The sequence below is a fragment of the Aplidium turbinatum genome, chromosome 7, assembly GCF_918807975.1.
Source record: "Aplidium turbinatum chromosome 7, kaAplTurb1.1, whole genome shotgun sequence".
Classification (NCBI taxonomy): Eukaryota; Metazoa; Chordata; class Ascidiacea; order Aplousobranchia; family Polyclinidae; genus Aplidium; species Aplidium turbinatum.
Window position 1 is genome coordinate 17090718 of NC_137478.1, and position 21747 is coordinate 17112464.

Below are 21747 nucleotides of genomic sequence, written 5' to 3' on the forward strand. Positions count from 1 at the left end.
AAAGATCTCAACACGCACAGCTTTGCTAAGGCGTCTGGCCGGCTCAGGCTGGGGAGCCGGAGTCGATACCCTGCGCATTGCCACCATCGCGCTAGTTCACGCTCCAGCAGAATACTGTGCACCTGTCTGGAGCCGCAGTGCCCACTGCCATCAAATCGACACTGCCATAAATGACGCCTTGCGTATCGTGACAGGATGCCTGCGACCTACACCATCGGAAAATCTCCCTGTCCTTGCAGGCATCCAACCAGCTGAGCTTCGTCGCGAAGAAGCTATCCTGTCTCTTTCTTGTCGCGCTACGAACCCCAACCACTTGCTCTACTCAAGTCTCTATGAGTCTGTGAACGAGAAACCTCAGCGACTGAAATCGAGACACCCATTTGTACGTGCCGCACAACTCCTGATGAAAACTGCTGAAGACCAATCCATCAGTGCGGCTACCTGGGCGGACCACCAATGGAGCTCGGAGTGGAAGAAGAACTCCTCAAGACTCCAAAGTTTCATCTCCGACACCAGCAACCACCCAACCGGAATGCATTTGCCAAGGAAGGCCTGGGTGCGGCTCAACCGCCTGCGTACTGGCGTCGGACTATTCCGCTCGAACATGCACAAATGGGGGATGGCTCCATCCGCGATTTGTGAGTGTGGCAAGGAGGAACAAACCGTAGACCACACCATTTGTAATTGCGCCATCTACCATGCGCCAAATGGTGTGCGTGGTCTGCGTGAACTGGATGACAAATCAATTGAATGGCTGCTCGACACCTGCCCAAACATCTAGACCGCGTCGCCGCCACTGCCCAAGGGTGGTAAAAGGCAGAGCCCCTCGACCCTTGGAGTGGCGAAGAAGGTTCAAACGAAGAAGAAGAAGAGAAGATGATGACCTTGAAAATGGTAGGATGGTACCCTTTCGTTTTTGTGTACACCCTTGGGGAATAAAGAGTAGCCTATATATCGCTTGCTTGGCTATAAAGAAAATGATCGATCAGAATCCCAGCGGTGCTGGTGAACTAACTCTCTGCAATATTGCAAATAATATGTACATGGATGATTTTATATTTTCGGCTGATAGCTTAGAGGAAGCTAAGCAAATCACTCATGAATCAATTGCTTTGTTTGATAGCCGTGGGTTTAAGCTTGTTAAGTGGAGTGCTAACAAGGAGGCTATGATTGTCTTGTCAAATTTGGATAATGAGATGCTTTCACCTTTGATTCGTGACATTGATTTTCAGACTGAAAATATGACTTTGCCATCAGCGAAGACATTGGGTTGTGTGTGGCAAACCGAGTCTGACGAGATGCGTATCGCATGTTCCTTAAAGCCCTTAGCTAAACACACGCGCCGAAGTATGCTCAGTCAGCTTGGACAAAATTTTGATCCGCTAGGCTTTGGAGCGCCATTTTTTCTAAAAGCACGCCTGATACTTCAGCAATTGGCGATAGACAAGTTTGATTGGGACACTGAGGTTCCTGATAGCTTCGTAAAAGAGTGGGAATCGTGGCTTCGCTCTTTGAACCTGCTTAAGGATTTTTCGTTACCGAGATGGTATTTTGCAAACTCTGGTGTGTGTAGTCCGGATGATGTTGTTTCATATCAATTGCATAGGTTTAGTGATGCTTCGAATCAAGCTTTCTCTTCTGTTGTTTACTTACGTCAGGGACCTCAGAATACCGGGACCGCTCACTGGAGAATTTTCGGTGTTTTAGTGGCCACTAGTAGGGTAAAAAAAACACACACGTTTTTGAGAATTATGAATTTGATTCTTTGAGGTAGGTAGTGGTCTGTTTTTTGCAAGCAAGTGATGAATCCTCATGATGTGTAATTTTATTATATTAGATGGTATTCCTTACATATGAGTACAAGCAATAAAGTGGTGGTTCTCCTTTTAAGAGACTTAGCTGAAAACTAATTGCTACCCTACTGACTGAGAGATGATTTTTAAGCTTATGATTTTCATGCTAACTTAAATATGTTTCTAGCTGTTTCAGTGGCAAGTACTATTATTACTTCACTATCTGGTACAAACCAGGGAGTCGAACCGAACCCGAACCGGATTTTTGTAAACCGGTTTTGGTGCGATTTTGTCTGAACCTTAACCGGAACTGAACCGAAAATTTGAGTTAGCTGAAACCCTAACCGAACCCGAACCGGTTGAAAAAAGCGGTTCACTCCAGCATTACGTCATTGTTCGCATTGATGTAAGTGAAGTTGTACGTAGCATGTTGTTATCTTGGAGGCCACATTGAACGGATGAATTGTAGCCTATTCCGTAACACACGATCCACTATCATCGATGCTTTGGAGAGGAATTTTTTGAGGTAAACAACTTCTGTTCTGTGACATCATAGACAATATAGTTTGATTGTTACTTGTGCAACAAACAACAAAGGCAAGTTAATTGAGCAAAGCAGTGATGAGATCAGTGTTGCCAACCTTGCGGTTTTCACGCCCAATTGGGCTAGTTAGTAGTTGGGCAATAGTAGGCCTAGGCCTAATTTTATCGGACCCGAACCGGAACTTATAAAACCGGTTTTAAGTTTCTTCGAACCTGAACCGGAACTGAACCAAATTTTGAAACAATCTTTGAACCAGAACCGGACCCGAACCGGAAAAATCAAACGGTTTGACTCCCTGGTACAAACAGGTTATTTTAAGCATAGATTGTAGTCATGGTCATCCCTTGACTAGTATTCCGCTTACAGAATACCAGCATAGTTAAGTCAAACTTCCATTGGAAAAGCATGCAGTACATCAAAACAGCAATAATTAGAATATTAGGCACAGCAATAGTAAAGTAGCATCATGTACAGTTGTACACCGGTGTATTTTTTCTACAGAATACCAGCATCAGTATGCTTAAGGTAACTAAACATAAAATGTTTATCAGCAATAAACATGTGTTGGGGTGGGTACCGTACCGTTTCCCCAGTTCTGCTAAACTTCCTAATAATTTTGTAAACTTTGGGTCAGCAATGTTGCCTTTCACCTATCAGGCTACATACCTAAGAAGTTTTACTTCAGTAGACTATACTTTTTTTGAAGGTTCTCATAATGGTAAAGTGATTTTTTTGTTATACTGTAGTCTACTTATGTTTAATTGCAAGCTTTTAACTGTTTTTTACGGTTGAACTAGCCTATATCAATGTCGCTGTGCAACAATAGCAATATCAAGTGAATTTAAGCGTTACCGTACAGTTAGGCTACACATCACAAGATAAAAACAGCGATGCTAGCACTTCTAATAATGATTTAATGTACCGGTACGTTATATCACTAGCCTATCAGTTACTTTACATGATTTTATTAGGTTAATAATTTGGAAGTGGCTATTTTTCCACACTTGATGCCATGATTACAATCAGGTGTTGCCAGAGTTGGGATTAAAGTTAGGAAGGGTTAAGGACTAAGGTAAGGGTTAGAGTCAGGGTTGTCGGTATTTTACCCAACCCAAAAAAAAACCACTTAAAAAAATCCATAAAAAAACCAGAGCATCCATCATATTTGTCCAATTTCTATCAGAAAAATGAAGGCAGTGGCTATTTGACCGGCGCCGGTCTTTGAATCTGAAACACTATTGGACCGGTCATGACGTCACTATACAGTCACTTTTTTTCTTTTTCTCTTTCAAAGCAAAAGACGAGAAGAGCGTATATAAGTTCTACATTCGACAATTACACCATATAATGTAAATATAGCCATAGCCTTATAATTTTTGCTTAATGTTTAAATAAATATATTTATTTAATGTAAAAATATAATTGTATATATATTCAATTAAGGATAGTGCTGTTATGCCAGTGTTTAGATACCATGGTGTTTACTTGCTGTGTTCCAAAATGTAAAACTGGATATAAAACAACTAAACCAACCACCACTGAAAAAATCGCATTGTTCAAATTTCCAGCTGATAAAATTCTACAACAAAAGTGGATTAGAGCAATTCCTCGTCGAGATTCAGTTCAGTTCAGTTCAGTTGTTTTTTTATTTCTGACCATCATATCAAAACAATACACATCAACATAGCAAAGGTCAAGAATTGGAATCCAACAGTAAAACATAGAGTGTGTGCAAAACATTTCAATAATGATGATTTCATTACCACTTCTCATGATACAAAAAAGAGTCGAAAGATTACTCGCAAATCTGACAAACTCCAACGAATACGTTTAAAACCTACGGCTGTTCCACATGTTTTTCTGTGTCTTCCTAAGTATTTATCTACGCCTGGGATCCCATCTCGACCTGCATCAGCTTCTGCATCAGCAAGACTTAACTTAGAAAATGCAGCAATAACAAAAATGAGTGAATATCTGTTACAACAGGAAACATTTAATGATTTTGCATCATTCCAGCAGAAAATAAAGGATGAACCATTGATAAGTGGGTACATTGCAATAGAGAAGGACAATTGTATGCAATTTCATTACATGAAATGCTCAGAAAACTTCGTTGATGCTCCACAGTTGCTGGCGTCAGTAATTATAACTGATAATATGGAAATTAAAGCATATGTTCATTCTGCTCTTGTACCGAAATCTGCTTACAAACACTTGTTGAGATCTGAGTACCTTCAGTCAACATCAGAATTATCTAATCTACTTGCATTATGCAAATCTATCTGTGATGAAACCGGAAATTCAATCCATTGTCAGTACATTCCCTTGGCAGTATCACTGTTAGAATGTTATATTTCTGCTGAAACAGTCGCTGATAAAGAATTACCAGCGGACTGTTTACCACTTATCAAATTTCGCAGTGCAGTGCTACACAGCCATTGCTGCAAATGAAGCAATAATGCAAGAGCTCCTCACTAAGAAAAACCAGCGATCTATTTTTGTTGAAGCTACTTCCATCACAGCAAGTACGTCTCCGACATTTTGCACTTTAACTGGTGTAAAATGCTCTGCAAAGCACTTGAATTTTGATTTGATTGTGCAAAGTGCTTTTAATTGCTTTGCAAAAAACGAGTTAAAACGATTTAACTGCCGCCCAAGTGCTGAAGAGCCATCTTCAAAAACCCTACGTAAGATACGGAAGCTTCAATCAAAAGACTAATTTGAAGTATGTTTATTTTCCTTTTTGCGTATATTTTCTGTACTGGCATATGCCTTCACATCCTCGGAAGCTGTCAATTTAAATGTTTTTTTTTCAAATACGTGAGTTCGTGTGGTTCCTTGGAACCTATTTGCAATCATCAGTTTAAGCAGAGCTACAATAGTGGGTAGATTGCATGACCCACGTGTTACGTTGAATTCTGTTGTTTGTACTTTGTATGCTTGTGATATTTGATGCATGTTCCGTTCCTATTTGAAATTGCTGGCCTGACCCGACTGGGATACGAATCCGGTGAATAGTTACAATAACTGTTTGTACCTTTTCGAAAATGTCCAAGCATTGTTATGTTCAGGCTATCCAGTATCCACACCACCTTTGTATTTTTATTAAAGAAATGTGTCCTTTTGCTCCAAAAAGCTTGGATGTGTTATACGTCATTATCAAATTAAAACGGTCAAGTTTTAGTATAGTATCTGTATTTGAAGAAACTTTCCCTTTCGCGCATTCACATTCACGCATCATTATCGCTGCAAATTGTATTATATCCTTTTGAAACCAACTTTGCTACCGCTTATTGGTAGGCTAATATAGCCTATTTGTGATAATCTCTGAAATGTGGTCTGACGAAGTGAGTTACGTTGCCCTTAAAACATCAAAAAATAAATGTGGGTGGATCAGCGTTATGTATTGACCTCTTATAACATTAATTTAGGAGATTATTAACAAGTTTGCAGGGTTTCGAAAATCTACCCTACTAGTGTCCGGGGCAAAAACAAGTGAGCCATCCCGTACTTCAGAGATCCCTGACTTACGTAGACTGGTTAATGGAGTTCCTAGTGTGTCTTTCGTTTTGGTAAATCTACCATTGTTGTAAAAAATCAATTTTCTTGGCCGATAGCTAGGAAAGAGCTTGTTGCCGCTTTGAATACAGCAAGACTTGTGAAGCAGGCCTACGAGGCATTGAAGATGCCCGAATGCCTTAAGTATTTTTGGTGTGATTCTCGGACTGTGTTGCAGTGGGTTAAAAACCCAGATTTACGTTTGAATAAGTTTATTACGCGTCGAGTTGAGCATATTTTATTGTTGTCTGGAGCCCAGAATTGGCGTTTTTGACCTACCGATATGAACCCAGCTGATGTTGGCACACGGCTAAATTTTATTACAAAGAAAGAATTTCGAGAGTTGTGGTTGAATGGTTCTAGTCTTCTCTATCAGTGTGAAGAAATTCCATCTGTAGAAAACGCCACTCCAGTACCTGTCCAGTGTCCATAGCCTATATCTTCGTGACGAAGAGAAGTCGCTTGACGTTGGACAGGGTGGCCTTCACAGATTGATCGAGGCCGTACCTTCTTTGTATGTTATGAAAAAGAAAATCGCTTATTTGGTTGTTTTGTTGAATTTTTGTGCTGTAAAACGAGAAAGCGTAGCTTTGTGAAGCCAAAACTGGACGCCTCTTATCTTAATAGAGCCTTAGAGTTGACTTTGAAGTTTGTCCAGAAGAGCGTGTATGGCGATGTGGTACATTTAATGATTAAACGATCGCCGGATGCACTTGTGGAAGTGATAAAGCGGGGTAGTGTTGGCGCTTCGCAACGTGAGAAGGAACGCTTGAAAGAATTGCGTTCACTTAAAAAGTACAGACCTTGTATAGATGACGCTGGTGTAATCCGCATTGAAGGGCGCTTCAGTAATTCTCCCGAGATCTCTCTAGAAACAAAGCATCCGATTGTTTTGCCTTCGAAACACCCCTTCACTAGGCTTGTTGTACTGTCGCATCATAATCGAAATGCGCACTGTGGAGTACAGCACACTTTGTTGTCTACGCGACAGAAGTTTTGGATCGCAAATGGTAATGCCTCCGTGAAGAGGTATCTTAATGACTGTGGTGTATGCGAGATTGAAAAAGCGCGGCCTATAAGACCGCTCATGTCTGATTTACCTTTGTCTCGCACAACTGCGCACAGGAAACCCTTTTTTTGATTGCGGCTTTGACTATCTTGGACCTTTAACCTTTGTTGAAGGTAGGAGCCACAAAAAAGCTTGGGGACTCTTGTTCATATATATGGCATCTCGAGCTATTCATGTTGAGTTGGTTACGTCATTGTCGCTGAGTGATTTTTTCTTGCCTTTACTAGGTTTACAGATTTACGTGGGCAGGTTAATGCTATCTATTCCGATAATGGAAACACCTTTCAGGCAGCATCTAAGAAGTTACCCGAGTTGATAGAATCAGCTGAATTTCACAACGCCCTGAAACAGAAGGAGATAAACTGGGAATTTATACCTCTGTATGCTCCGGCGCAAGGTGGCGCCTGGGAGGCAATGGTAAAACGATTTATAATTGCATTTTTTCACATTTTGGACTCTTCAGTACGTAAGCCCAATTTTATTGAACTGCTTACGTACACAGGCAGTGCCGTTCGAATCGTGAACGAACGCCCTTTGGTACCTTTGAGTGAAGACCCTCGGGATTTTACTGTCATCACCCCTGCCTCACTTTTGACCCCATACTTAGACCCATACTGTGCTGTTGGGAAACAACATGATCGTGACCAATTAAGAAGGGATTATTGGTTCAATTTGTCACTTTCTTAGCAGTTTTGGAGTAAATGGATCGATTTTTACTTGCCAGGGCTTCAGGGCCGAAAAAAGTGGTTAAAAATGGCCGAGAATTTGGAGCCTGGTCAACTTGTAGTGGTGGGCTCTCTCCAAGACATTGGTAAACGTGGGAAGTATCAACTTGGGAGGGTGCATGAGGTAGTCCCACAAATTAGGAAAGGGAAGCCTGTGGTTCGTAGAGTTAGAGTTGCCGTCTGTAACTATGATGAAAGTACGGGGAAAGTGAAAGTAGACTGAGTGTTGAGGGATATTCCGTGCCTCGCCCCCGTAAAGAACAGTAAAGTGTTAGGGTTTGAGCCTGGTTTTGTCTGCGGTAGCCGACACTTGTCTGAGCCCTGAACAGTCGGTTATTATCGCAACCATTGTATATAGCGTCATTTAGCGTGTACCTATGGTACCAATTTCATGTATCGTCGTGTATTATTCTTATTGCTGTTCATTCTTTGCATGCCCTTTGTATTTGCTTATTAACTTAAACGCGAGTGATTCCAACAATTTGTGTATCGTGTGTTTTTGTTCATTGGCTCACCATTGTCCTTAATTAAATTCTTTTTAGTTATGCCATGATAGACTGTCATAACTAGGGGCCACAATGTTACGGACAATTTTCATATCAAACGTCATATAAACCGTTCAGGTCTATTGAATCTTAGCGTATTACGTCATGGAAATTTCTGAAAGTAAATTTCTTGAAAGAAGATTGCAAGACCTGTAAAACATTGCAGCTGCAGCATAACATTACATCATTGTTAATCTTGAATTGCACAAGCGTTTGAACACCTGCTGAAACATTACATCATCGTTAAATTTTTAATTGCGAGGCAGGTGTGGGCCAGGCTTGAACAGGTGTTAGCCAAACTTGAAACAGGTGCTTGAATAGTTTATCATTGCTTATCATTATTACGTCACATAAGATGCTTACGTGCGATTTGGAATATTGCAAATTATTCTCTCATTCGTAAACTTGTAGCTTGAAAGTTGGTCGCATATTTAACTGTTTTGCTTAGTGCTTGCTAGCTGAACGAAATTTCCGTCTTTATCCAAGTAATTTGCATTGTAGTGACAAGTTTAGTGGTGTATCGCGTTGCATCGCAATTTCGACAGCCTTGGGCTATTTTTACAGAAATACAATTCTCGAATAGACGTTTTCGGAAGAGTGTTTCTTTTCGGTCATTACATACAGACGAACGGATTCGAGAATCTTATGTTACAATTTTCCCACGAAGAGATTATGGTTTACCGTTGTGACCACTGACTGAGAGATGATTTTAAGCTTATGATTTTCAGGCTAACTTAAATCTGTTTCTAGCTGTTTCAGTGGCAAGTACTATTATTACTTCACTAGCTGGTAGCGTCAAACAGGTTATTTTAAGCATAGATTGCAGTCATGGTCATCCCTTTTACTAACCTTAGTATACCGCCTACCATTCTGATATATTTTCATTAAACTGTACTTAATTATAGCGAATACCAGCATAGTTAAGTCAAACTTCCATTGGAAAAGCATGCAGTATATCTGTTACGGCCAATCTCTGTACAAATCAAACGTCATATAAAACCGTTCAGGTCTACTGAATCTTACGTCATGGAAGTTGCTAGAAAATGTGCCAAAATTGCACCATCGTTCATGGACTTGTGTCAAACCTGTTTAAACCTGTTTCAGTTTGAAACCTGTTCAAACATGAAATATTGCATCAGCCTCTGGAGCAGGTGTTTGAATGACTTCATAATTGTCTTGCATTATTGCGTCACAGTACTGCATAGGCTACGTGAATTTGAGATATTGATATCTATTCTGGTCATTCGTGAAATGGTTGCTTGAGAGTTAGTCGCACATTTAACTGTTTGCTTAGTGCTTGCTAGCTGGACAAAAGTTCCGTCTTTTATCCAATTAATCTGTTCTGTAGTGACAGTTTTTAGAGGTGTACGGCGTTGCATCTCGATTTCGATAGCCGCGGGCTAATTTTTACAGAAATACACTTTTTGAATAAACGTTTCAAAGGCGTGTTTCTTGTTCGGTCATTGCATGCAGACGAAAGGATTTGGGAATCTTACGTTACAATTTTCCCACGAAGAGATTATGGTTTACCGCTGTGAGCAATATCAAAACAGCAATAATTAGAATATTAGGCACCGCAATAGTAAAGTAGCATCAATCAACACTCAATTACTTTTCATGAACATTTATTTTGACATCGCTAACGTAGCCCAGTGCAAATTGGTTGGTTGGTTTTGAATCTTTATACTCGGACTGCATAGCCATACGAGACCAAACCATTTTGGGGGGGCACAACGTAAATTTTCCCAAATCTGCAAGCTTTTATCGAAATTGCCCAAATAGGCCTATAATGTATGCGGTGCATGATAACAGTGAAAAACTAACATAACAAGATCACCAGCTAGCTAGATTTTTTTTAGCAAAGTAATCAAGATAGAACAACTAAATTCATTCATGGCAAACAAAATTCCAGAATTTTTTTTACATGGATAGCATTCTATCCCATTTGTTGAAACACTAAAACTTGTCCAGGGATACTTTTTGAACAGTTCAGGATTAAAATCTCGTTTTGCAGTTTCCTCTTGGCATTGCTTTTTGTCATGTTATACAAACTTAGAATCGGCTGGTGAGGACCTTCTGTATTGTAGCATTTGTTATAGTTGTAATTTCTTCCTGATCATTTGACACACAATTTTCAATAGAATTATTACTTTCTGCTTCGTGACTTAAATCCATAACTATTGGTTCTTTGTTTATAATCTCGGCAGATAATTTTTTCTCATGCAAATCATGATCTAGCCTACTATTTCTACATATTTGGCAGATGTCAAATTTACAATTGATACATGAGTGGCCTCAGTATTTTCCATATCCTTATCAGCGTTTACTTCATTAGCCAATTGTTGACTCTTCATCTGCTCTAAAGCTTGTGTTACTGCTGGAAATATTCTGAGCTCTTGTTGTACCGATACTGAACGTTAACTGCCGTTGCTTTGGATCTTCATTGACTTTTATAAATTTAATGTTACTATCCTCACTGTGCATCCTCTTCAGGTGTTTTTTTTTGTAATCAGAGTAAAACCTTTTTTTGCACACTGTACATTCTACCTTATATCTGTACAATCTTTTTCTAGATTTCATTGCTTATCTTAAAAATAACTTATCTGTGTTAAAACACCTCATTGAGGATGCATTCAAGTGCTTTAATTAATTCTCCATTGTGTAATATCTATGCCAATGAAGTAATATCAAAATTAAGATAGGCATATACATCCAGATACAGTATATAGTTTAGGTATGTTGCTCTCATAGTCAAATTTCTGCAGTACTGCAGGCGCTTGCTAACTGCTGACATCAGAACCAAGGGCTATACATCTGCAGTAAACTATAGTACGCTACACATAACCAATGCATGCCATCGTGCAGCAGTAACTGTTGAATGATTGAGCTAAAAACTATAAAAATACGCTTTCTACATCATCACAAGAAACACTTTCTATGCATGCAGCTTGCCAACATTTTTTTGCAACCAGAAAAAGCAGGTCAAGTGCAAACAACTGGATCTGTCTCCACAGAACTGAAGTCAAGATATTAATGAAAAAAAGTGGAGCTGCCATGTTTCACACAAGATCTTACAAAGCAAATATTTTGCCAGCTTGCATGGCAGGTTTTGAGTTTGGAAAGGGGAGGAAGACAAGCACCTTCACGTGGTCCCCCCCGTCAGTAACATACGAAATTATACAAAATACGTATGCGAAACGAAGCTTGTCAAACAAGAGCTAATGAGACTGTTCAGCGCAGGGTGGGTAGGGAAATGCCCTTTTCAGGGCACGGCAGTGCTCGCACTGTCGAAAAGTACCGACGACCCACCGTACTGCAGCTGAACACCGAGGGCATCACGGCCAGCAAGCTCAACATCATCGAGCACCTGGCCACCAAGCATCAAGCCCTCATCATCCTCCTCCAGGAGACTCACTGTACATCTGTGGATAAGTTGGTAATAACCAACTTCACACTCGCAGGCGCAACCTGCAGCAGGAAACACGGCCTCGCCACGTTTTTCCATGACCGGCTGAGCTGGTCCTTGGTTGACCAATCCCAAGCTCAATCGGAGATCGAGTGGCTTTGTGTAGACGTAGCAGGCTACAACATCGTCAATGTCTACAAGCCCCCACCTTCGCGGATAACATCAACAGCCATCCCAGTGTTCCCCCACCCCAGCCTCTACGCTGGCGATTTTAACTGCCACCACACTGACTGGGGCTACAACTCCATTAACAACGACGGAGAAAGTCTGGCCGCTTGGGCAACCAACAACAACCTCGCCCTCTTATACGATCCTAAGGGCGCACCGAGCTTCCACTCCGGTCGTTGGAACACTGGCACGAACCCAGACCTGGCTTTCGCAAGTGATGACCCCGATGATCGCCAGCCGGACAGACGTGTGCTAGAGAAGTTCCCAAGGTCTCAACACCGACCCTCGCTAATCACGGCCCCCTTGCTTGCCACACCTATTCCGAGCAAGCCTGTCAAGCGATGGAACTTCAGAAAGACCGATTGGGAATACTACAGCTTCCTCACAAACGAAGCTACGCAGTATCTCCCATCCCCACACACCATCAAAGTGGATGAAGCCTACCAGGACTTCTGTGATGCAATCACATCTGCGGCAAAAGACTCCATCCTGCGAGGTCGACGGAAAAACTATATACCTTGCTGGGATGTGGAGTGCGACAGGCTCTACCGCGACTTCCTCCGTTCCCCCCAGGGCACCGCCACCACCAACTCAGCAACAGCCCTGCTGGCAAGATTGGATTCAAAGAGGAAGAAGCGCTGGACAGAAGCCATAGACTCAATCGACTTCACGCACTCCACCTGCACAGCATGGAGTACACTCAACAACTTCACTGGCAGATCACGTGCCTCTCGTCGCTAATGCCCCATTTCAGCAAATGCCATCGCCTCACAACTTGTGAAAAATGGAGTGCACAGAACGAGAGACCGTGAATCAGACAAGTCCGTCCTTAAGGAAATGACGGACCTCTGGAAGGTCCCAACACCTGTCGAGGGCAACATCTCTGGTGAGTTTACCCCAGAAGAATTTGCCTCCGCCCTCCAACACCTAAAGCCAGGCAAATCCCCGGGCCTTGACCACCTATGCCCGGAACTAATACTCCAAGCTGCCCCCTCTATGAGGTCCTGGTTAAAAGACTTCCTTTCCTGCTGCTTGCGTCACCTGCGTATCCCAAGAATCTGGAGAAGAGCCCTAGTGGTTGCAGTCCCAAAGCCGAAGAAGCCCCCAGGGGATCCGAAGAGCTACCGCCCCATCTCTCTGCTCTGTATCTCCTTCAAGATACTCGAGAGACTTATCTACGCCCGTGTCAAACCGATAATAGACCCTCAGCTCCCTCGGAAACAAGCCGGCTTTCGCCACGGAAGATCAACCGTAGACCAGGTCACTCTGATGACCCAAGACATCGAGGACAGCTTCTCGGCAAAAAAGAAGGCTGGCGCCGTGTTTGATGATCTCACGGCTGCCTACGACACTGTATGGCACAGCGGCCTTACCTGCAAACTACTCCGTCTCCTTTCTGACAGGCACATGGTCCATATGATTATGGAACTTGTGCAAAACCGCAGCTTTACCCTTTCCACCGGTAGCGGCCGACGAAGTAGACTACGTCGACTCAGGAATGGCGTCCCACAGGGCTCTGTCCTGGTTCCCCTCCTCTTTAACACTTACATCTATGACCTGCCTGACACCATCTCCAGGAAGTATGCTTACGCAGACGATCTGGCTCTCCTGCATTCAGCTGGAGATTGGCAGTCAATGGAGAGGAACCTAAGCCAGGACATGTCAACTATATCAACATATCTCCAGAAATGGAAGCTACAGCTCAGCAAGGCAAAGACAGTGTCGGCGGCCTTTCATCTAAACAACAAGGAAGCCAAACGTGAGATCAACATTACCACCGATGACGAACATCTCTCCTACTGCGCCGAACCCACCTACCTCGGCGTAACCCTGGACAGGTCACTTACGTACCGACGACACCAGGAGTCACTGCGCAAAAAACTATCTGCGCGCGTTGCACTTTTGAGGCGGCTGGCTGGTTCCGGCTGGGGAGCTGATGCGAAAACCCTTCGCACAGCTACCTTGGCCCTCGTCCATTCTACCGCTGAGTACTGCGCACCAGTGTGGTGCCGCAGCTCTCACACACGCCACATTGACACCGCCATCAATGACGCACTACGCACTGTGACTGGATGCCTGCGTCCCACTCCAACGGACTGCCTTACCATCCTTGCAGGCATCCAACCTGCTGAGCTTCGCCGTAAAGGAGCCATGATTTCCCTTGCTCGTCGCGCACTGGACCCCGACCTCCTCCTCCACAGTGCACTCCAGCGCCTACCTGGAGGACAGCAGCGACTGAAATCAAGACGCCCATTTGTGCCCGCCGCACGACAGCTTCTGAACAACGTTGAAGATCTTGGAATAAGTGCGGCACACTGGACGAACTACACATGGAACATGGAGTGGCAAAACAACACCTCCCGACTCCGTGATTTCCTACCCGACGTCGATCCCCACCTTCCGGGAATGTCCCTCGCAAGACTTGCGTGGGTCCGGCTTAACCGCCTACGAACCGGCGTCGGTCGCTTTCGTTCAGACATGTGCAGATGGGGCCTGGCTTCCTCACCGGGATGCGAGTGTGGCGCCACAGACCAGACAGTAGATCATGTGGTCCATGACTGCCCAATCCATCAACCACCACATGGAACGCTTGGACTGAAGGCCCTGGATGACGAGACTGTCGAGTGGCTGATGACATCATGCCCAAACATATAGTCCGGAAGAACAGCTCATACGACGAAGAAGAAGTTTGGAAAGCTTTGAAATAAATGAATATATTATGATTGGTTTGAGATTATATTTCAGCAGTAGCATTTTAAATGTTGATGAAATTAACATGACGCAGTTGCATAAACAAACTAAATTTATTTTTTTATTTTGGGGCGCAACTGCATCATTTTACTTTGGGTAGTTTCATAAAAATACCCAAACAAAGCTAAGCAACACCACAACATTAACATTACATTTAACAGGTATAACATTTTTTTGTTAAATGTTGTGGTGTTGCTTAGCTATGTCCGTTTATGGTTGAAAAAGTACTGTAGCCTAACCTCTCCACCCAAATTGTTTCATAAAAGTATTCACCAGATTTATATAAATTCATATTTTGCAGTTGCCCAAATCAAGATGATGCATTTATGGATATTATGAAAAAGATTAAAGACTTTGTAAATTTTGATACCGAAGCAACTGCATCATGCCAATTTGGGCAGTTTTATAAATAGACTATGATCAGATAATTTCATATTCTTTGTTGCCCAAATCTAAACTATAGCCTACAGTAATGTAAATGGAAAAAAATTAATGAATTTGTTCATTTTGGGGAAACTGCCTCACGTTAATTTGGGCAGTTGCATAAACAGACTAATCAATTTCATCAGATAATTTCATGTTTTCAGCTGCCCAAATCAACACGATGCATTAGTGAAAATTAATTAAGTTACCGCAGCTATATAGCAAATTTTGCGTTTTGATTTGGACAGTTTCACAAAAGTATTAGAAACATATTTTGGTGGCTGCCCAAATTGACATGATGCAGTTGGTTCAAAAATGCATTTCGTACTACAGTTTGATCACCATGCAATGCAATACATCAAGACGGGTGTGCCAAATGAAAATTTTGCGGCACACTTCTTGTGCAAATAAGAGGCTGTAGGCTACTTAGTTTGATAGGTAAAAGATATTAATTTATGGGTTTTCTTAATTTATGCAACTTTGTAGCTTTTCATACTGTATAGCAATTTTTGCCCTAATAATTGCAAGATTTTGTCTGAATTCGCGACGTTTGGAAACAACAGGGTGGGCGACCGCCTTCCCTGCCCCCCTGGCTCGTACGGCTATGTCGGACTGACAAAGCCTTGATTGGTTATTCCTGGTAGTTACGCGTAGTTGCAGTGGCTCTTGACGCAGGGCCGGTCACCGAGATTGGCAGAGTGAAGTATTCCGATTGTTGAAGTGTCGTTGTCGAGAAATTATTCCATTCACTAGGTGCCGCTGAATGGAGAGCAGTCCTGAAATGCGTTGCTCAAGCGCACATCCCGAGCGTCGAGCTTGCGCCGCGTGATCTTGAGCCGGCGCATAACTACTGAGCTAACGGGGTGGACAATAAATAAACGCAATAAAGGGCGAATATAAACATTCAGAATTTAAATCAACAAAGAAGCTATAACGATCAAATTTTTTTATCGAAATGAAAGGTTTGTGTATTTTTTCAGATTTATTCTTGTTGTCAAAAGAAATTAAGACTAATGCGGACGAGCATGCATAATCGATCATCCAAAAGATTGTTTTATGTGAACTATAAGCATCTGGAATTTTTTTGTGTTCATGAACACATTGTGTTTCTTTACTATTACTCATTTTACTTAGTTACTTACTTACATACTTAATTACTTACTTACTTACTTATTTACTTACTTACTTACTTACTTACTTACTTACTTACTTACTTACTTACTTACTTACTTACTTACTTACTTACTTACTTACTTACTTACTTACTTACTTACTTACTTACTTACTTACTTACTTACTTACTTACTTACTTACTTACTTACTTACTTACTTACTTACTTACTTACTTACTTACTTACTTACTTACTTTTACTTTGCTTTATCGTTTGTGCATATTGCTCAAGTCAATACCCAAGTCGAATGACAACTGGATTGTTGTCTTGTAAAAGAAATGTTCCAATGATTTGATATGAGGAAACTCTTATCATGGAGAAATTGTGAGAACGAAATAGTTTCATTTTATAACAAAACAAAATGGTCAAAAAACATTAAAGTGAAAACAATTTACAGTTTGTTTTCTTTTTAATTGAAATATTTCACCACATTTATGTCTATTTTATTCTGACGTGATATTTTGAAATGAGGCAGACGATGACATGCTGCTGCTGCTGCGAGTTTTGTGCAACCTTCCACTTGCAATAAAAAGAGTTGCAGGCATCAACCGTGCCATCATCATGGTTGTTCTATATAGAAAGGGTTGAGTGGAGGATGGGGACTGTTCATGGAAATACACACATTTGGGCGCTGCCGAATGAGATCGAACTGATTTTTATCAACGTTCTTATTATATTGTGGAAGATTTAGTTTTTGATTGTATCCCAGGTGGTCTAGTGGTTAGGATTCGTGGCTTTCACCTACGCGGCACGGGTTCAATTTCCGGTCTGGGAACATGTTTCAGCATTGGAGGGTTTAGTGGTAGAGTCCTCGCCTGCCACGTGGGGGGTCCGGGTTCAATTCCCGGCCAATGTACATTTATGTTGTTTGACCATTTTGTTTCGTTATGAAATGAAACTATTTCGTTCTCACAATTTCTCCATGATAAGAGTTTCCTAATATCAAATCATTGGAACTTTTCTTTTACAAGAGAACAATTCAGTTGCCATTCGACTTGGATTTTGAGCAATATACACAAACGATAATAGTAAAGAAACACAATGTTATCACAAACACAAAAAAATTCCAGATGATCATAGTTTACATAAAACAATCTTTTGGATGATCGATTATGCAATATGCATGCTCGTCCGGATAAGTCGTCATTTATTTATGCGACGAAAATAAATCTGTAAAAATACACAATCATTTCATTTCGATAAACAGAGTTGGAGTTGATCCTGATAGCTTTTTTGTTGGTTTGAAGTTTTCTGATCAAAATTACAATTTGTGTGTCTTCCAATTGAAATATTTCACCACATTTATGTCTATTTTATTCTGACATGAGATTCTGAAAAAAAGCAGACGATAACATGCTGCTGCTGCTGAGAGCTTTGTGCAACCTTCCACTGGCAATAAAAGGAGTTGCAGGCATCAACCATCATCATGGTTGTTCCATATAGAAAAAGATGAGTGGAGGATGGAGACTGTCCATGGAAATTCACACATTTGGGCGCTGCCGAACGATTGTTATCAACGTTCTTATCCAATTGTGGAAGATTTAGTGTTTGATTGGTGGTCAAGTGGTCTAGTGGTTAGGATTCGTGGCTCTCACCCACGCGTCGCGGGTTCGATTCCCTGTCTGGGAACATGTTTAAGCATTGTTGGTTTAGTGGTAGAATCCTCGCCTGCGACGCGGGGGGCCCGGGTTCGATTCCAGGCCAATGCACTTTAATGTTGTTTGACCATTTTGTTTCGTTATAAAATGAAACTATTTCGTTCTCACAATTTCTCCATGATAAGAGTTTCCTAATATCAAGTCATTGGAACTTTTCTTTTACAAGACAACAATCCAGTTGCCATTCGACTTGGGTATTGACTTGAGCAATATGCACAAACAATAAAGCAAAGGAAAGTAAGAGTGAAGTAAGTAAGTAAGTAAGTAAGTAAGTAAGTAAGTAAGTAAGTAAGTAAGTAAGTAAGTAAGTAAGTAAGTAAGTAAGTAAGTAAGTAAGTAAGTAAGTAAGTAAGTAAGTAAGTAAGTAAGTAAGTAAGTAAGTAAGTAAGTAAGTAAGTAAGTAAGTAAGTAAGTAAGTAAGTAAGTAAGTAATTAAGTAAGTAAATAAGTAAGTAAGTAAGTAATTAAGTATGTAAGTAAGTAAGTAAAATGAGTAATAGTAAAGAAACACAATGTGTTCATGAACACAAAAAATTCTCATAGTTTACATAAAACAATCTTTTGGATGATCGATTATGCATGCTCGTCCGCATAAGTCGTAATTTCTTTTGACAACAAGAATAAATCTGAAAAAATACACAAACCTTTCATTCCGATAAAAAAAGTTGTTCGTTATAGTTTCTTTTATGATTTGAATTTTTCTGATTAGCCAATTTACAGTTTGTTTTCTTTTTAATTGAAATATTTCACCACATTTATGTCTATTTTATTCTGACGTGATATTTTGAAATGAGGCAGACGATGACATGCTGCTGCTGCTGCGAGCTTTGTGCAACCTTCCACTTGCAATAAAAGGAGTTGCAGGCATCAACCGCGCTATCATCATGGTTGTTCCATTTAGAAAGAGATCAGTGGAGGATGGGGACTGTCCATGGAAATTCACAGAATTGGGCGATGCCGAATGAGATCGAACTGATTGTTATCAACGTTCTTATCCAATTGTGGAAGATTTAGTGTTTGATTGTATCCCAGGTGGTCTAGTGGTTAGGATTCGTGGCTCTCACCCATGCGGCCCGGGTTCGATTCCCGGTCTGGGAACATGTTTCAGCATTGGTGGTTCAGTGGTAGAATCCCCGCCTGCCACGCGGGGGCCGGGTTCGATTCCAGGCCAATCCACTTTAATGCTGTTTAACCGTTTTGTTTCGTTGTAAAATGAAATTATTTCGTTCTCACAATTTCTCCATGATAAGAGTTTCCTAATATCAAATCATTGGAACTTTTCTTTTACAATTCAGTTGCCATTCTATTTGGGTATTGACTTGAGCAATATGCACAAACGATAAAGCAAAGTAAAGTAAAGTAAAAGTGAAGTAAGTAAGTAAGTAAGTAAGTAAGTAAGTAAGTAAGTAAGTAAGTAAGTAAGTAAGTAAGTAAGTAAGTAAGTAAGTAAGTAAGTAAGTAAGTAAGTAAGTAAGTAAGTAAGTAAGTAAGTAAGTAAGTAAGTAAGTAAGTAAGTAAGTAAGTAAGTAAGTAAGTAAGTAAGTAAGTAAGTAAGTAAGTAAGTAAGTGGGCAAGTGGGTAAGTACGTAAGTAAAGTAAGTAATAGTAAAGTAAAGAAACACAATGTGTTCATGAACACAAAAAAATTCCAGATGCTCATAGTTTACATAAAACAATCTTTTGGATGATCGATTATGCATGCTCGTCCGCATAAGTCGTAATTTCTTTTGACAACAAGAATAAATCTGAAAAAATACACAAACCTTTCATTCCGATAAAAAAAAGTTGATCGTTATAGCTTCTTTGTTGATTTGAATATTTCTGATTAGCCAATTTACAATTTGTTTTCCTTTTAATTGAAATATTTCACCACATTTATGTCTATTTTATTCTGACGTGATATTCTGAAATGAGGCAGACGATGACATGCTGCTGCTGCTGCTGCGAGCTTTGTGCAACCTTCCACTTGCAATAAAAGGAGTTTTAATCCTCAACTGTGCCATCATCATGGTTGTTCCATTTAGAAAGGGATGAGTGGAGGATGGGGACTGTTCATGGAAATTCACAGATTTGGGCGATGCCGAATGAGATCGAACTGATTGTTATCAACGTTCTTATCCAATTGTGGAAGATTTAGTGTTTGATTGTATCCCAGGTGGTCTAGTGGTCAGGATTCGTGGCTCTCACCCACGCGGCCCGGGTTCGATTCCCGGTCTGGGAACATGTTTCAGCATTGGTGGTTCAGTGGTAGAATCCCCGCCTGCCACGCGGGGGCCCGGGTTCGATTCCCGGCCAATGCACTTTAATGTTGTTTGACCATTTTGTTTTGTTATAAAATGAAACTGTTTCGTTCTCACAATTTCTCCATGATAAGAGTTTCCTAGTCGAGATATGAAGATCAGCTTGAGGCAACCAATAACCCTTAATTTACATCCACAGATCACCATCTACCGCGGTGGGTTCTTTCGATCGTAGTGAGTCTCTCACCTACCTGGTAAGTAGGCCTATCTTCCATGTAAGTATGGTGTGCCTGCTGAGTGTGTGGGTGTGTGAACGGCTCCCGGAGCGGAGTAACTAATGATGAGACAGGAAACAAATCCATTTCAAATGGAAAATTGTAAACCTCCAAAATGTAGTGGTATCTATCTTGAACTCTGAGCGTTGCGCAAAGAAAGATAAGAAGAAGAAAAAAAAGTAACCAGTTACCATTCGACTTGGATTTTGAGCAATATACACAAACGATAGTAAAGAAACACAATGCAATCCTGAACACAAAAAAAATTCCAGATGCTCATAGTTTACATAAAACAATTTTTGGATGATCGAATATGCATGCTCGTCCGCATAAGTCGTAATTTCTTTGTGCGACGAGAATAAATCTGAAAAAATACACAATCATTTCATTCCAATAAAAAAAGTTGAAGAGTTGACGTTGTTGTTGATTTGAAGTGTTCTGATCAAAATTACAATTTGTGTGTCTTCTAACTGAAATATTTCACTATATCTAAGTCAATTTTATTCTGACGTGAGATTCTGAAAACAGGCAGACGATAACATGCTGCTGCTGCGAGCTTTGTGCAACCTTCCACTCGCAATAAAAAGAGTTGCAGGCATCAACCGTGCCATCATCATGGTTGTTCCAATTAGAAAGAAATGAGTGGAGGTAGTACTAGATAGAATGAGCTTTGTGCAACCTTCCACTTGCAATAAAAGGAGATGCAGGCATCAACAGTGCCATCATCATGGTTATTCCATATAAAAAGGGATGAGTGGAGGATTGGGACTGTTCATGGAAATTTACAGGTTTGGGCGCTGCCGATTGAGATCGAACTGATTGTTATCAACGTTCTTATCCAATTGTGGAAGATTTAGTGTTTGTTTGTATCCCAGGTGGTCTAGTGGTTAGGATTCGTGGCTCTCACCCACGCGGCCCGGGTTCGATTCCCGGTCTGGGAACATGTTTCAGCATTGGTGGTTCAGTGGTAGAAGCCCCGCCTGCCACGCGGGGGGCCCGGGTTCGATTCCCGGCCAATGCACTTTAATGTTGTTTGACCATTTTGTTTCGTTATAAAATGAAACTATTTCGTTCTCACAATTTTTCCATGTTAAGTGCAACCTTCCACTCGCAATAAAAGGAGTTGCTGGCATCAACCATCATCATGGTTATTCCATATAAAAAGGAATGAGTGGAGGATGGGGGCTGTTCATGGAAATTTACAGGTTTGGGCGCTGCCGATTGAGATCGAACTGATTGTTATCAACGTTTTCATCCAATTGTGGAAGATTTAGTGTTTGATTGTATCCCAGGTGGTCTATAGTGATTAGGATTATGGCTCTCACCCACTCGGTCCGGGCTCGATTCCCGGCCAATGCAC

General features: G+C 41.2%; 5 non-coding genes across 5 annotated transcripts; all 5 read left to right on the forward strand.

The window, feature by feature from the left end:
- The first annotated feature begins 18898 nt into the window (after positions 1-18898).
- Positions 18899-18970, forward strand: Trnae-cuc (transfer RNA glutamic acid (anticodon CUC)). The gene has a single exon. It is a non-coding gene; the product is annotated as a tRNA-Glu (tRNA).
- Positions 18971-20021: 1051 nt separating this feature from the next.
- On the forward strand, positions 20022-20093 carry Trnae-cuc (transfer RNA glutamic acid (anticodon CUC)). Its single transcript has one exon. It is a non-coding gene; the product is annotated as a tRNA-Glu (tRNA).
- Positions 20094-20102: 9 nt separating this feature from the next.
- On the forward strand, positions 20103-20172 carry Trnag-gcc (transfer RNA glycine (anticodon GCC)). The gene has a single exon. It is a non-coding gene; the product is annotated as a tRNA-Gly (tRNA).
- Positions 20173-21256: 1084 nt separating this feature from the next.
- On the forward strand, positions 21257-21328 carry Trnae-cuc (transfer RNA glutamic acid (anticodon CUC)). The gene has a single exon. It is a non-coding gene; the product is annotated as a tRNA-Glu (tRNA).
- Positions 21329-21337: 9 nt separating this feature from the next.
- Trnag-gcc (transfer RNA glycine (anticodon GCC)) lies at positions 21338-21408 on the forward strand. The gene has a single exon. It is a non-coding gene; the product is annotated as a tRNA-Gly (tRNA).
- Positions 21409-21747: the final 339 nt, after the last annotated feature.